The 16,521-nt window shown below is 39.7% G+C and overlaps 1 protein-coding gene across 3 annotated transcripts in view; it reads right to left on the bottom strand.

Moving 5' to 3' along the window:
- Positions 1–16,521, bottom strand: part of OPHN1 (oligophrenin 1) — a 567,594-nt gene that overhangs the window by 121,979 nt on the left and 429,094 nt on the right. The gene's annotated exons all lie outside the window — the stretch shown is intronic.

Genomic DNA, 16,521 nt, shown 5'->3' with positions numbered 1-16,521 from the left:
GTTAGATGCTTTAGGGGGTAAGAGAAACTACAAAGCAGAAGAAAAGGAGAGTTCCAAAATATAAATGGTTAGAAAAGGTTACAAAGGAAGCAACTAGCAAAGAATACAAGATAGTGTTTAATTAGGGGCCAAAGTGAAACATAGCTAACTTAGTTCGTAGCACTGTACAAGTCACGAGAAGGGAAGTAGATGGCTATAGTGTTTGGAAGGACAGAAAAGAAGCAAGATGGCATTCCAGGGCAAGAGTTACAGCATATATAAAGAAAAAGCACATAGAGAAAGTTCCTACCACTGTTAGCAGTCAGGAATTTAGTCTCTTCCTCAGCTCTAGCTAGAGAGGCAAAGAGCTCAAAGAACCAAAAGAGATCCTTAAGAACAGTACTTTTGCATTATCCTTACTTTATAGATGGGAAAATAGAGGTCCAATGAATGAGATTTGGCTGAAGCCACAATCAGTTAGCTTGATTACTGAAGGGCCTGTAATCCAAAATTTTCTTGTCCTTAATTAAGTTCTTTACTTAAATTACCTTTAGTGGCTTCCTATTACTTATAGGGCACTGCCAATTGTCCTTAAAGTAGCAATTAAACTCTTCAGTAACTTGACACTTACTTCCAATCTCAATGCACAGCCTGGGCTCTGAAGCTGACCTGGGTTTGAATCCCAACACTGTCACCCACTAGATGTGTAACAGTGCATGTTGGTGACCTAACCTCTCTGGGCTTAAACTTTCCCACTTGTGAAAATAGTATCCATCTCAGAAGGTTGTGAAATAAATAGAGCTAAATTGCATTAGAAAGGTATCCTAGAAATATTTAATTAGAAGGATCTACTATTATAATGACCTCTCCGGGAGGCTCCATCTAAAAATTGCAGACATATAACACCCATAGGTTGTTGTTCAGTCTCTAAGTGGTATTTGACTCTTTGCAACCCCATGGACTGTAGTAACTGGGCTTCCCTGGTGGCTCAGAGGGTAAAGTGTCTGCCTGCAATGTGGGAGACCTGGGTTTGATCCCTGGGTTGGGAAGATCCCCTGGGAAAGGAAATGGGCACCCACTCCAGTACTCTTGCCTGGAAAATCCCATGGATAGAGAAACCTGTAGGCTACAGTCTATGGTAGGCTACAGTGGACTGCAGTAAGTCTGGCTTCCCTGTCCTTCACTATCTCCTGGAGTTTGCTTAGATTCATGTTCATTGGATCAGTGATGCCAACCAATCATCTCATCCTCTGTTGCCTGCTTTTCCTCCTTCCCTAAATTTTTCCCAGCATCAAGGTCTTTATCAATGAATAAGCTCTTCTCTTCAAGTGGCCAAAGTATTGGACCTTCAGTTTCAGCATCAGTCCTTTCAATGAATATTCAGGGTTGATTTCCTTTAGGATTGATTGACTGGCTTGATATCCTTGCCATCCAAAAGACTCTCAAGAGTCTTCTCCAGCACCACAGTTTGAAAGCATCAGTTCTTTAGTACTCAGCCTTCTTTATGGTCCAACTGTCACATCTGTACATGACTAATGGAAAAACCATAGTGTGGACTATACGGACATTTGTTGGCAAAGTGATGTCTCTGCTTTTTAAGATGCTGTCTAGGTTTGTCACAGCTTTTTTTCCAGGGAGCAAGTGTCTTAATTTTAAGGCCTCATCATCCACAGTCATCTTGGAGACCAAGAAAATAAAATCCACTATGGTTTTCATTTTTTTCCTCATCTATTTGCCATGAAGTGATGGGACTAAGTGTCATTCATGATATTAGTTTTTGAATGTTGAGTTTTAAGCCAGCCTTTTCACTCTCCTCTTTCAACCTCATCTAGAGGCTCTTTAGTTCCTCTTCACTTTCTGCCATAACGGTGGTATCATCTGCATATGTGAGGTTGCTGATATTAATCCCAGCAATCTTTATTCCAGTTTGTGATTCATTCAGCCCAGCATTTCATATGATATATTCTGCATATAAGTTAAATAAGCAGGATGACAATATACATCTTGATGTAATACTTTTCTAATTATGACCCAATCATTGTTCCATGTCCAGTTTTAACTTTTCCTTCTTGATCTGCATACAAATTTCTCAAGAGGCAGGTAAGGTGGGTATACCAGAGTATAACCATCTCTTTAAGAATTTTAAACAATTTGATGTGATCCATACAGTCAATGCTTTCAAGTAGTCAATGAAGCAGAAGATGTTTTTCTGGAATTCCCTTGCTTTTTCTATGATCCAACAGTTGTTGGCAGTATGATCTCGGTTACTCTGCATTTTCTAAATCTAGCTTGTACATCTGGAAGTTCTCGGTTCAGGTACTGCTGAAGCCTAGCTTGAAGGATTTTGAGCATTACCTTCCTAGCATGTGAAATGAGTGTAACTGTGAGGTTGTTTGAACATTATTTAGCATTGCCCTTTGGGACTGGAAAGAAAACTGACCTTTTCCAGGCCTGTGGCCACTGCTCAGTTTTCCAAATTTGCTGGCATATTGAGTGCAGCACTTTAACAGCATCACGTTTAGGATTTGAAATAGCTCAGCTAGAATTCCATCACCTCCACTAGCTTTGTTCCTAGTAATGCCTCTTAAAGTCCACGTGACTTCACAGTCTAGGATGTCTGGCTCTAGGTGAGTGACCACACCATTGTGGTAATCCAAATCATTAAAACCTCTTTTTGTATAGCTATTCTGTGTATTCTTCTCATGTCTTCTTAATCACTTCTGCTTCTGTTAGGTCCTTGCAGTTTCTGTCCTTTATTGTGCTCATCTCTGCATGAAATATTTCTTTGATATCTCTAATTTTCTTGGAGAGATCACTGCTGCTGCTGCAGCTGCTGCTGCTGCTGCTGCTGCTGCTAAGTCGCTTCAGCCATGTCCGACTCTATGCGACCCCATAGACGGCAGCCCATGAGGCTCCCCCGTCCCTGGGATTCTCCAGGCAAGAACACTGGAGTGGGTTGCCATTTCCTTCTCCAATGCATGAAAGTGAAAAGTGAAAGTGAAGTCGCTCAGTCGTGTCCGACTCTTCACGACCCAATGGACTGCAACCTACCAGGCTCCTCCGCCTGTGGGATTTTCCAGGCAAGAGTACTAGAGTGGGTTGCCATTGCCTTCTCCGAGATGGACTAGTTTATATATATATATATATACATACATACATATATATATATACACATTTTTTTTTCAAATTACAAGCACTATATAAATATGAAAAAAAGGTTAACAATTATGGAAATAATTTCTAGCCTACATATAAAGTTACAAAAATTTAGAGTTGGAAGGAGCCATAAGGGACAGTCTCTGACCTTCCTGGTGAATTACCTGCACTGAGACACAGAATGATGAAGCAGCTTGCCCCAGGTCACTGAGTTAAAACACAACAAGAAAGCAGAGCAAAAAAATCCAGTTCATGGCACTTTCTACTGTGCATTCAGTTCAAATAACATATGAGTGTCTACTATGTGCAAAGTACTGTAGAAAAAATGAAAATACCCTGTCTCTGCTATCAAGAAGATCACAGTTTACACAGGGAGACAGACTAGTAGTAGTTACAAAATAAAGCATAAGTAGAATAATAAAAAGTACAGTTAACTATCTTTGGAATCAAATATAATTTGCTTTGGCCTTCTATTGGGCCTCTTCCCACAATTTAATCAAAATCTACCTACCCTGTTTAATAACAAAAAAGGTACATATTAAGAATCATACAAATAAAATGTGAGGAGTAGGGAAACAGTGGTTTTGTGCTTGGTACACCTTTGTTATGTTTCATTTCTTATTACTACTGTACATTATTTTTGTAACCCTTTAAAATGCTTAAGGTCAACACATTCCTTCATAAAATTCTGAGTTAAAAAATTTATATTACTTTATAAAATTATATTATAAAGACTGTAGCAAAAAAGAAATATGCCACACATCACTGAAAAAGGAATGAAATGATGCTGTATGAGTTAGCTTTGCTAGTTGAAGAGATCGTTAGTCTTTCCCATTTTATTGCTTTCCTCTAGTTCCTTCCATTGATCATTTAAGAAGGCTTTCTTTTCTCTTCTTGCTTTTTTCTGCACCTCTGCATTCAGATGGGTGTATCTTTCCCTTTATCCTTTGCCTTTCTCTTCTATTCTTTCCTCAGCTATTTGTAAGGCCTCCTCAGACAACCATTTTGCCTTGTTGCATTTATTTTTCTTTGGGATGGTTTTGGTCACCACCTCTTGTTCATTGTTATAAACCTCCATCCATATTTCTTCAGGCACTCTGTCTACCAGATCTAATCCCTTGAATCTATTTGTCACTTCCACTGTATAATCATAAGGGATTTTATTTAGGTCATACCTGAATGGCCTAGTGGTTTTCCCTACTTTCTTCAATTTGAGTCTGAATTTTTCAATAAGGAGTTCATGATCTGAGCCACAGTTAGCCCCAGGTCTTGTTTTTGTTGACTATATAGAGCTTCTCCATCTTTGGCTGCAAGGGACATAATCAATCTGATTTCAGTATTGATTATCTGGTGATGTCCATGTGTAGAGTTGTCTCTTGTGTTGTTGGAAGACGGTATTTGCTATGATCAGTGTGTTCTCTTGGCAAAACTCTGTTAGCCTCTGCCCTACTTCATTTTGTACTCCAAGGCCAAACTTGCCTGTTGCTCTAGGTATCTCTTGACTCCATACTTTTGCATTCCTGTCCCCTATGCTGAAAAGGAAATCCTTTTCTGGTGTTAGTTCTGGAAGGTCTTCATAGAACCATTCAACCTCTATTTCTTCGGCATTAGTGGTTGGGGCATACACTTGGATTACTGTGATGTTGAATGGTTTGCCTTGGAGATGAACAGAGATCATTCTATCGTTTTTGAGATTGCATCCAAGTACTGCATTTCAGACTCTTTTGTTGACTATGAGGGCTACTCCATTTCTTCTAAGGGATTCTTGCCCCAGAATAGTAGACATAATGGTCATCTGAATTAAATTTACTCCCCCTGTCCATTTTAATTTACTGAATCCTAAAATGTTGACACATATACTACACTGCCTAGATAAGGTTTTCTGGCTGTATTATGCTATTTTAGATCTCCATATCTTTGCTTCATGCTATTTCCTCTGTTTCTAATGTCTCCATCCTCCTATATCCAAAGAATGTCTACTTATCCTTTGAGGTACACTTTAGGTGACATCTTCTTCAGGGCTCTCTTAGCCCACTGTCCTCATCTTGATTGACACCATTGGTAAGTCTAGCATGTTGCAATTTTCTGTTTCCTATCTGCCTTTCCTACTAATTGGTAAATAACTTCCAAGTGTGTGTGTGCCTCATACAGAGCAGATACTGATAATTATTTTGATAGAACTGAGAGACTCTAGTGCTCTTTCATGTAGTAGTAGTTCAGGCAGCCAAGTAAAAACTGTTTGGCCCTTGGTCACTTTGGTTGTGAGTTGAGGGGATAAGGCAGTGGAATAGCTCACTGAAAACCAAACGGAAAATCCTGTCCAGATCAAGGCCCTTGAAAGACTCACTGGCATCAAGAGGCAGGCTCTAGTCACTGAGTAGATAATTGACAGGGACTGAATCCTTAAACAAATACTAATGAAATCTGTTGACAAAGGCTGGGTACCATTCAGACGATAATGAACAGTAACTATTCACTGGCCTTTGATATAGCTGGACTGGTGATGGATCCCTTTTAACCTTAAATACTTACACAATTAATTAACCCTTATTCTTTAGTGACAGAATAGTTTAGATGTTGAAACAGAAAAGCAACTCCATGCTGCCACCAAGGGATCCAGAATGGCTAAATCACTAGTAACAAATCAAGGACACTAGTGAGACAACAGCCTCCAGCATGTATGAATGCTTATCTCCTTCTTAGAGTTTTGCAAGAAAGTTACTTTGGTTGAATATGCAGTTCACCTAATCCCATAACTCCAAAAGGGATAGTATTTGATCTCTGAAGCCTAGTTTCACAGAGGGAAAAAGCACTTAGTCAAGGTCAATTTGTGAGTATTTGGCAATACAGGGATTCAAACCCGTATCTGTTGGGCTCCAAGTCTTACAGTCATCTCATTGCACCCCACTGCCTCCTTATCTAGTATCTAGTTCCTGTCAAGAAATCAGCCCCAATGGGATCCTTTTTAAGCTAAAGCTACCTTATATTTCTCTGATGTATTTGCTTGGTATTTCATTTCAGACATTCTTTTCCTTCTTGGTTTTCTTATGAGATTTGAAAGTTATTCTATTCTCTGGGGAAATTTCTTTCCATGTGATATCTCTCCTTTTATTATACATTTTGAAAACCATTAAGAGGCATAATTTTTGGTTAATAAGTTGAACAAAACCAAAAATAAGGGCATCATGAGTAGTGAATTATGTCGGAGTTGGTAACATGAATTGAGAGCAAAGAAATCTTAAATTCCCTAGTTCAGTTAGACTAGAGAAAATGGGTACAACTTTTTGAAGATCAAATTTAAAACAAAGAAACAGGTATTATAGGGAGGTTATAAGAAGGGCTTCCCTGGTGGCTCAGACAGTAAAGAATCTGCCTGTAATGAAAGAGACCAGGGTTTGATTCCAGTTTGGGAAGATCCCCTGGAGGAAGGCATGGCAACCCATTTCAGTATTCCTGCCAGGAGAATCCCCATGGACAGATGTGCCTAGTGGGCTACAGCCCACGGGGTTGCAAAGAGCTGGACATGACTGAGTGACTAATCACAGCACTTAAGAAGCCTCAAGTTTAGGAAAAAATAACTTTAGATTGAATGGTTTAGATAGGAGGTTATAAGTTTGTTTTTATAGACATTTTAATTTATAACCTCTGATCTAAACCATCTAATCAAAATTCCTACTTTACTATCCAGTAATCCCAGTTCTAGGTACATATCCAAAGGAAATGAAATCAAAATTTCAAAGAGAATATCTGTATTCCTCTGTTCATTGCAGCATTAGTCACAATAGCCTGTGTCTTTAGATGGACAAACAGATAAGGGTATACACACAATGGTTTATCAATACACTTTTCAAAAGAAGGAAATCCTGCCATTTGCAATAACATGGATCAACATGGAGGACTTTATGTTAAGTGAAATAAGCCGGACACAGAGAGTGGAATGATGGTAATTGCCAGGGACTGAGGAGTGTGGTGGAAAAATAGGGTGATATTGGTCAAGAGGTACAAAGTTTCAGGTATATAACATGAGTAAGTTTGGAGATCTAATATATATCAATATGAATGTAGTTAACAATATTGCATTTTCCTCTTGAAATTTACTAACAGGGTATATCATAAGTGTTCTTACTAAAAAGAAAGAAAAAGAAAAAGCGAGGAAGGAAGGGAGGATGGAAGGAAGGGAGGAAGAAAGAAAATGGTAACTATATGAGGTGATATTGTTATTTAGTCACTAAGTTGTGTCCAACTCTTTTGCGATCCCATGGATTATAGCCTGCCAGGCTGTTTTGTCCATGGAATTTCCCAGGCAAGAATACTGGAGTGGGTGGCTATTTCTTTCTCCAAGGGATCCTCACAAGCCAGGGATCAAACTGGCATCTAATTAGCTTTATTATGGCAATTATTTCACAGAATATAGACATACCAAATGTCATTATGGTATATAAGTTATACAACATAAATTATACAGCATTATTTGTCAACTAAACCTCAACAAACATGAAAAAATAAAAGCAAAACCTGAATAAGTTCATTAAACTGGTTCCATCAATAATGTGTTATATGACTTTGGGCATATCTTTTTCTATCCCTAAGTATCTGTTCCTTCACATCTAAAATAAGATTATTATATAATTTAAAGAGCCTTTTGGCTCTGCTATTCAGTGACTCTATGAGCATCCTCTCTGGAAAATAATAAGAAAAAAAGACAGTCACACATTATGTCTCTAGTGTTGGAAAAACACAGAACCATTTATTAAGTATGTTTGCCCTCCCTACTTGAAACACTCTCTCAAAGAAAATCCAAAATAATAACAACAACAACAAAACTCAAATCGCTCAAAAAAGAAATAAAAAGAACTTGAATCAGAGCAAGCCTTTTGATTCAATTATGGTAAACTTTAAAGAACAAATTACCTGCTTTATTTAACAAATAAATTATAAGAAAAAAGAAAAAGATGAAGAAGGAACTAATAGTACTTCTGATGGGCTCAATAAAGGACAGAAATGGTAGGGACCTAACAGAAGCAGAAGATATTAAGAAGAGGTGGTGTGGCAGATTCATGTTGATGTGTGGCAAAATCAATACAATATTGTAAAGTAAAAAAAATTAGTAATAATAAAAAATAAAATAAAATGAAAAAGGAAATGAAAAAGGAAAAAAAAGAATACACAGAAGGAATGTACATAAAATATCTTCAGGACCCAGAAATCACGATGGTGTGGTCACTCACCTAGAGCCAAACATCTTTGAATGTGAAGTCAAGTGGGCCTTAGGAAGCATCATTACAAACAAAGCTAGTGGAGGTGATGGAATTCCAGTTAACCTATTTCAAATCCTGAAAGATGATGCTGTGAAAGTGCTGCACTCAATATGCCAGCAAATATGGAAAACTCAGCAGTAGCCACAGGACTGGAAAAGGTCAGTTTTCATTCCAATCCCAAAGAAAGGCAATGCCAAAGAATGCTCAAACTACCACACAATTGCACTCATCTCACATGCGAGTAAAGTGATGCTTAAAATTCTCTAAGCTAGGCTTCAGCAATATGTGAACCAATAACTTCCAGCTGTTCAAGCTGGTTTTAGAAAAAGCAGTGGAACCAGAGATCAAATTGCCAACATCCGCTGGATCATCGAAAAAAAAAGAGAGTTCCAGAAGAACATCTATTTCTGCTTTATTGGCTATGCTAAAGCCTTTGACTGTGTGGATCACAATAAACTGTGGAAATTTCTGAAAGAGATGGGAATACTAGACCACCTGACCTGCCTCCTGAGAAATATGTTTGCAGGTCAGGAAGCAATATTTAGAACTTGACATGGAGTAACAGACTGGTTCCAAATAGGAAAAGGAGTACGTCAAGGCTCTATATTGTCACCCTGCTTATCTAACTTAAATGCAGAGTACATCATGAGAAACTCTGGGCTGGAGGAAGCACAAGCTGGAATCGAAATTGCCAGGAGAAAAATCAATAACCTCAGATATGCAGATGACACCACCCTTATGGCAGAAAGTGAAGAGGAGCTAAAAAGCCTCTTGATGAAAGTGAAAGAAGAGAGTGAAAAAGCTGGCTTACAGCTCAACATTCAGAAAACAAAGATGATGGCATCCGGTCCCATCACTTCATGGGAAATAGATGGGGAAACAGTGGAAACAGTGTCATACTTTATTTTTGGGTCTCCAAAATCACTGCAGATGGTGATTTCAGCCATGAAATTAAAAGACACTTACTCTTTGGAATCAAGGCAAATTGAAAGTGGTCAAACAAGAGATGGCAAGAGTAAATGTCGACATTCTAGGAATCAGCGAACTAAAATGGACTGGAATGGGTGAATTTAACTCAAATGATCATTATATCTACTACTGTGGGCAGGAATCCCTCAGAAGAAATGGAGTAGCCATCATGGTCAACAAAAGAGTCCAAAATGCAGTACTTGGATGCAATCTCAAAAACGATAGAATGATCTCTGTTCATCTCCAAGGCAAACCATTCAATATCACAGTTATCCAAGTCTATGCCCCAACCAATAACACTGAAGAAACTGAAGTTGAACGGTTTTATGAAGACCTACAAGATCCTTTAGAACTAACACCCCAAAAAATGTCCTTTTCATTATAGGGGACTGGAATGCAAAAGTAGGAGGTCAAGAAACACCTGGAGTAACAGGCAAATTTGGCCTTGGAATGCAGAATGAAGCAGGGCAAAGACTAATAGAGTTTTGCCAAGAAAATGCACTGGTCATAGCAAACACCCTCTTCTAACAACACAAGAGAAGACTCTATACATGGACATCACTAGATGGTCAACATCAAAATAAGATTGATTATATTCTTTGCAGCCAAAGATGGAGAAGCTCTATACAGACAACAAAAACAAGACTGGGAGCTGACTGTGGCTCAGATCATGAACTCCTTATTGCCAAATTCAGACTTAAATTGAGGAAAGTAGGGAAAACCGCTAGACAATTCAGCTATGACCTAAATCAAATCCCTTATGATTATACAGTGGAAGTGAGAAATAGATTTAAGGGCCTAGATCTGATAGAGTGCCTGATGAACTATGGAATGAGGTACGTGAAATTGTACAGGAGACAGGGATCAAGACCATCCCCATGGAAAAGAAATGCAAAACGGCAAAATGGCTATTTGGGGAGCCCTTACAAATAGCTGTGAAAAGAAGAGAGGCAAAAAGCAAAGGAGAAAAGGAAAAATATAAGCATCTGAATGCAGAGTTCCAAAGAATAGCAAGAAGAGATAAGAAAGCCTTCTTCAGTGATCAATGCAAAGAGATAGAGGAAAAGAACAGAATGGGAAAGACTAGAGATCTCTTCAAGAAAATTAGAGATACCAAGGGGACATTTCATGCAAAGATGGACTCGATAAAGGACAGAAATGGTTGGACCTAACGGAAGCAGAAGATATTTAAAAGAGGTGGCAAGAATACACAGAAGAACTATACAGAAAAGATCTTCATGACCCAGATAATCATGATGATATGATCACTAATCGAGAGCCAGACATCTTGGAATGTGAAGTCAAGTGGGCCTTAGAAAGCATCACTATGAACAAAGCTAGTGGAGGTGATGGCATTCCAGTTGAGCTGTTTCAAATCCTGAAAGATGATGCTTTGAAAGTGCTGCACTCAATATGCCAGCAAATTTGGAAAACTCAGCAGTGGCCACAGGACTGGAAAAGGTCAGTTTTCATTCCAACTGAAAAGAATGGCAATGCAAAAGAATGCTCAAACTACCACACAGTTGCACTCATCTCACATGCTAGTAAAGTAATGCCCAAAATTCTCCAAGCCAGGCTTCAGCAATATGTGAACCATGAACTCCCTGATGTTTAAGCTGGTTTTAGGAAAGGCAGAGGAACCAGAGATCAAATTGCCAACATCTGCTGGATCACGGAAAAAGCAAGAGAGTTCCAGAAAAACATCTATTTCTGTTTTTTTGACTCTGCCAAAGCCTTTGTGTGGATCACCAGAAACTGTGGAAAATTCTGAAAGAGATGGGAATACCAGACCACCTAACCTGCCTCTTGAGAAATCTATATGCAGGTCAGGAAACAACAGTTAGAACTGGACATGGAACAACAGACTGGTTCCAAATAGGAAATGGAGTACGTTAAGGCTGTAAATTGTCACGCTGCTTATTTAACTTCTATGCAGAGTACATCATGAGAAACGCTGGACTGGAAGAAACACAAGCTGGAATCAAGATTGCCGGGAGAAATATCAATAACCTCAGATATACAGATGATACCACCCTTATGGCAGAAAGTGAAGAAGAACTAAAAAGCCTCTTGATGAAAGTGAAAGAGGAGAATGAAAAAGTTGGCTTAAAGCTCAACATTCAGAAAATGAAGATCATGAAATCTGGTCCCATCACTTCATGGGAAATAGATGGGGAAACAGCAGACAGTGTCAGACTTTATTTTTGGGGGGCTCCAAAATCACTGCAGATGGTGACTGCAGCCATGAAATTAAAAGATGCTTACTCCCTGGAAGAAAAGTTATGACCAACCTAGATAGCATATTCAAAAGCAGAGACATTACTTTGCCGACTATGGTCCGTCTAGTCAAGGCTATGGTTTCTCCAGTGGTCATGTATGGATGTGAGAGTTGGACTGTGAAGAAGGCTGAGCGCCGAAGAATTGATGCGTTTGAACTGTGGTGTTGGAGAAGACTCTTGAGAGTCCCTTGGACTGCAAGGAGATCCAACCAATCCATTCTGAAGGAGATCAACCCTGGGATTTCTTTGGAGGGAATGATGCTAAAGCTGAAGCTCCAGTACTTTGGCCACCTCATGCGAAGAGTTGACTCACTGGAAAAGACTCTGATGCTGGGAGGGATTGGGGGCAGGAGGAGAAGGGGATGACCCATGATGAGATGGCTGGATGGCATCACGGACTCGATGGACATGAGTCTGTGTGAACTGCGAGAGATGGTGGTGGACAGGGAGGCCTGGTGTGCTGCGATTCATGGGGTCGCAAAGAGTGGGGCACGACTGAGCGACTGAACTGAACTGACTATTTGGAAGGAAAACTATGACCAACCTAAATAGCATATTGAAAAGCAGAGACATTACTTTGCCAACAAATGTCCATCTAGTCAAGGCTATCAGTGGTCATGTATGGATGTGAGAGTTGGACTGTGAAGAAAGCTGAGTGCTGAAGAATTGATGCTTTTGAACTGTGGTGTTGGAGAAGACTCTTGAGAGTCCCTTGGACTGCAAGGAGATCCAACTAGTCCATTCTGAAGGAGATCAGCCCTGGGTGTTCTTTGGAAGGAATGATATTAAAGCTGAAACTCCAATACTTTGGCCACGTGATGTGAAGAGTTGACTCATTGGAAAAGACTCTGATGCTGGGAGGGATTGGGGGTAGAAGCAGAAGGGGATGACAGACAAAGAGATGGCTGGATGGCATCACCAACTCAATGGACATGAGTTTGAGTGAACTCCAGGAGTTGGTGATGGACAAGGAGGCCTGGCGTGCTGCAATTCATGGGGTTGAAAAGAGTCAGACACGACTGAGCCACTGAACTGAACTGAACTGATGCTTGGAATGATTGAGGGTGGGAGGAGAAGGGGACAACAGAGGATAAGATGGCTGGATGGCATCATAGACTCAATAGACATGGGTTTGGGTGGACTCTGGGAGTTGGTGATGGACAGGGAGGCCTGGTGTGCTGAAGTTCAGAGGGTCGCAAAGAGTTGGACACGACTGAGTGACTGTACTGAACTCAACTGAGGGTTTCCTTGGTGGCTTAGTGGTAAACAATTCTCCTGGCAATGAAGGAATCTCCGGTTTGATCCCTGGGTCAGGAAGATCCCCTGGAGAATGAAATGGAAACCCACCCCAGTATTCTTGCCTGGAGAATTCCATGGACAGAGAAACTTGGATAGGTATAATCCATGGGTTCACAAAAATGTCAGACACCACTTAGTGATTCAACAACAAAAGTGGTCCAGTGGAGACAGGAATGGGGCAGGAAGCAATGACATTGCCCAAAGACACTGCAGACTGGCTAGAACTAAGTATGTCTAAGATGGTGGGAAGTCGACCTCCACTAGAACTTGAGCCTTAGTAACAGTTCAGTTCAATTCAGTCGCTCAGTAGTGTCCGACTCTTTGCGACCCCATGAATCGCAGCACACCAGGCCTCCCTGTCCATCACCAGCTCTTGGAGTTTACCCAAATTCATGAGCTTTAGTATATGCTCGTTGTCATACATGTATGCTCAGTCACTCAGTCACGTCTGATTCTTTGTGAACCTATGGACTGTAGTCCACCAGGCTCCTCTGTCCATGAGATTTTTCAGGCAAGAAAACTGATATGGGTTACCATTTTCTCCTCCAGGGGTCGAACCTGACCCTGGGATTGAACCCACATCTACTTTATTGGCAGGCATATTCTTTACCACTGAGCAACCTGGGAAGCCCCATTGTAATACACTAGCAAGCTAAATGACACACTACAGGCACCATGACAGTCCTGAGGCTGACCATGAAAGTTCAAAAAGTGGGCAGAGCCCAACTCCCTGATATCCCCACCTCTTCCCCCAAATAGCTGGAATAATCCTCCCACTCATTAGCCTATAAATTACCCAGTCCTATAAAAACTGTCAACCCTCTGCTTTCTCTCTCTTGCCTCTTGCCTTCTAAGATGGCCCACACTCTGTCTATGGGTCTATGGAGTGTGTATCTCCCTGAATAAACTTTCTTTTTCTTTATTATGGCTCACTCTTGAATTCTTTCCTGTGCAAAGCCAAGAATCTGCGCTTGGTGGCCATCTCAGGGACTTGCCTGAGGCATGGGACATGACCATCCACTCACAACTCACTCTCTTGAAACACAGCAGTAAAGAATCTGCCAATGCAGAGGACATATGGGCAGGGTTCATTTCTTAGTCCAGGAAGATTTCACATGCTGCATAACTACAGAAAGCCATTCACTCTGGAGCTTGTGTTCTGTGACGAGAAGCCACCACAATGAGAAGTCTATGTACTGTGACTAGAGAGAAGCCCCCGTTTGCTGCAACTAGCGAAAAGATTGCATGTAGCAAAAAAGACCCAGGACAGCCAAAAATAAATAAATAATTTCATTCAAAAGAAGGAACTTATAGATTAGGAACATGACAAAAAAATCATGGTGACTCTATCTTATTAAACCTTGGCCTCTATGTTCTTTATTAGCCCTCCAAGTGATTCTGATGGTCTTCCCTGGTGGCTCAGATGGTAAAGAATCTGCCTGCAATTCGGGAGACCAGGGTTTAATCCCTGGCTTGGGAAGATCCTCTGGAGAAGGCAATGGCTGAATGGAGAAGGCAATGGCTAGATGGAGAAGGCAATGGCTGGACAGAGAAGGCAATAGCTGGATGGAGAAGGCAATGGCTGGACGGAGAAAGCAATGGCTGGACAGAGAAGGTAATGGCTGGACGGAGAAGCCTGGCAGGCTAGAGTCTATGGGGTTGCAAAGAGTTGGACTAAGTGACTAATACACACAAGTGATTCTGATACACACAAAACTTTGAGAACTACTGCTATAGATAAGGAATCACCAAACTGTGGCCCTTCAGCCAAATCCAATGTTTTTGTAGATAAAGTTTTACTGGAGAATTTTTATGTGTATTCATCCACATATTTTAATGGCTGATTTGTATTACAATGGTAGAACTAAGTAGCTTGGAGGAAGTCCATATACCTCACAAAACCTTCAATATGCATTATCTAATCCTTTCCAGAAAACGTTTTGCTGATTTCTGCTAGAGATTAAGAGAATTAAAAAAAAATATTAGAAAAGATTTCTATGTGTGGATACTATTTGGATCCTGATTCAAAGAAAAAACATATAGCAAATTTGAGACTACTGGAAAATTGATCACAGAATATTTAATAATATTAAGTAATTGTTAACAATTTTTTTCAGATATGATAAATTATATTGCATTTATAAGTACAAAGAATTTTAATTTTAAATATACATACTGAACTATTTATGGATAAAATAATATAATGTCTTAGACTTCCTTCAAAATAAAATAGAGGAGGGGAAAATAATAAATAATAGGGATATAAATGAAACAAGATTTGCTACATGTTGATAATTGTTGAATCTGGGTAGTAGGCATATGAGAGAGAGTTCCTTTTACTATTCCTTCTGTTTTTTATGTTTGAATATTAAATACTCAACAACATCATATCAGTATTAAATATTGCATATACCTGAAGTCTTGAATAATATAGTTTTTAAATGAATGAGATTGAGTCAGTGTCTGTCACTAAGTGAGCAGTCCCTGAAACCAGGCAGGGCGCTGTGGGGCTCTCAGGCATGGAGGCCGTTTTTTGTCACCCATTACTTATAGACAAACTCCAGCCTTCATGACTTTCCTTGCATCCAAAGGGCAGATTTGAACAATTGCTAATCAAGTGAGGATCAGCCAAGTAACTACCTGAGACAAGATTAAAGAGACCAGAGAAGCTCATCAAGATTAGAAGTTTACAGTCTATAGGAACTTGCTGCTACTGCTTCAGTTGTGTCTGATTCTGTGCAACCCCATAGATGGCAGCCCACCTGGCTCTGCCATCCCTGGGATTCTCCAGGCAAGAACACTGGAGTGGGTTGCCATTTTGGAATAGAATTTTATTCTACTGTTGTGTGAAAACTGTATAAATCTTAATTATGTTGAATTGGTTCATGGTGCTTTTCAGGTCTTCTATATCCTTCTACTTCTCTGTATATTTATTCTATTAATTTTAAGAGTTTGATATTGAAACTCCAACTAAAAATCTTAATTTATCTACTGAAAAAATAATTGTAATATATAGTGGACTATACGTAACTTTGTTCTGTATTTTCTAAGTCTTCTGTAAATGTGTTATCATAATTTCATAATTCAAAAAAGAAAGAGAAAACAAAACAAAAAGATTAGAAGACCAACCACCTGAGATGAGATTAAAGGAGCACAAGCCCTGCTCACACCCTAATCTTGTCAGAGACCTTATCCTTGAACCATTGTTATAAAACCCTTTATCAAATCCTCTGGGGTTGTGACAGGCATTTTTTTTTGAAGCAGGAACCTGCTGTGTCCCCCTTTGCCTGGCAAAATAAGAAAGCCATTCTTTTCTACTTCACCCAAAAATTGTCACCAAGATTAGATTCAAAACAGTATACAGAGAAGCTGAGCTTTTGCTAACATTACCATCCATGTGTAGACAGCTTTGGTTTCTTCCACTGGTGTTGTACTGGTGTTATGTTATCCATAATTTACTTTAAATACTTACACATAGCCAGTGAAAGGTCCTGAATTTCACCAATGTCATTAATTACAATGACATCATTATTGTATTGTGTACTACTAAGAAAGAAAAAAATTTTATTGTCAACTCATTA

The sequence above is a fragment of the Oryx dammah genome, unplaced genomic scaffold, assembly GCF_014754425.2.
Source record: "Oryx dammah isolate SB20612 unplaced genomic scaffold, SCBI_Odam_1.1 HiC_scaffold_23, whole genome shotgun sequence".
In the NCBI taxonomy this organism is placed as follows: Eukaryota; Metazoa; Chordata; class Mammalia; order Artiodactyla; family Bovidae; genus Oryx; species Oryx dammah.
Note: the sequence above shows the minus strand (reverse complement) of the source record. Positions and strands in the feature narration are given on the sequence as shown.